Genomic DNA, 335 nt, shown 5'->3' on the forward strand with positions numbered 1-335 from the left:
GTCAACTGTACAGAAAACTGTCTATTTAGAGCTAATGATATGCAAATGCATACTTTATCTAAGCACTAAAAACATGAGCTTATAAATGTGTACTAAGTCTGATATATAATCGTGTTTCCTGTGCACGTACTTGACTGTATATAAATACTTACGAGTGTTTGTGGAAGTTTTGTAATTAATGAAACAACATGTGAAAAAGAGCATGTAATGTGTTCTACAGCAATGTACTAAAATGATTAAATGACACTGAAAAAAGAGAAGAAAGGGGCTGAATGTAGTTACCTTTATGCATATGTCCGAACATGAGTAGGTTACAGGATGTGGAATGATATTTG

The sequence above is a fragment of the Penaeus monodon genome, chromosome 29 (assembly GCF_015228065.2).
Source record: "Penaeus monodon isolate SGIC_2016 chromosome 29, NSTDA_Pmon_1, whole genome shotgun sequence".
In the NCBI taxonomy this organism is placed as follows: domain Eukaryota; kingdom Metazoa; phylum Arthropoda; class Malacostraca; order Decapoda; family Penaeidae; genus Penaeus; species Penaeus monodon.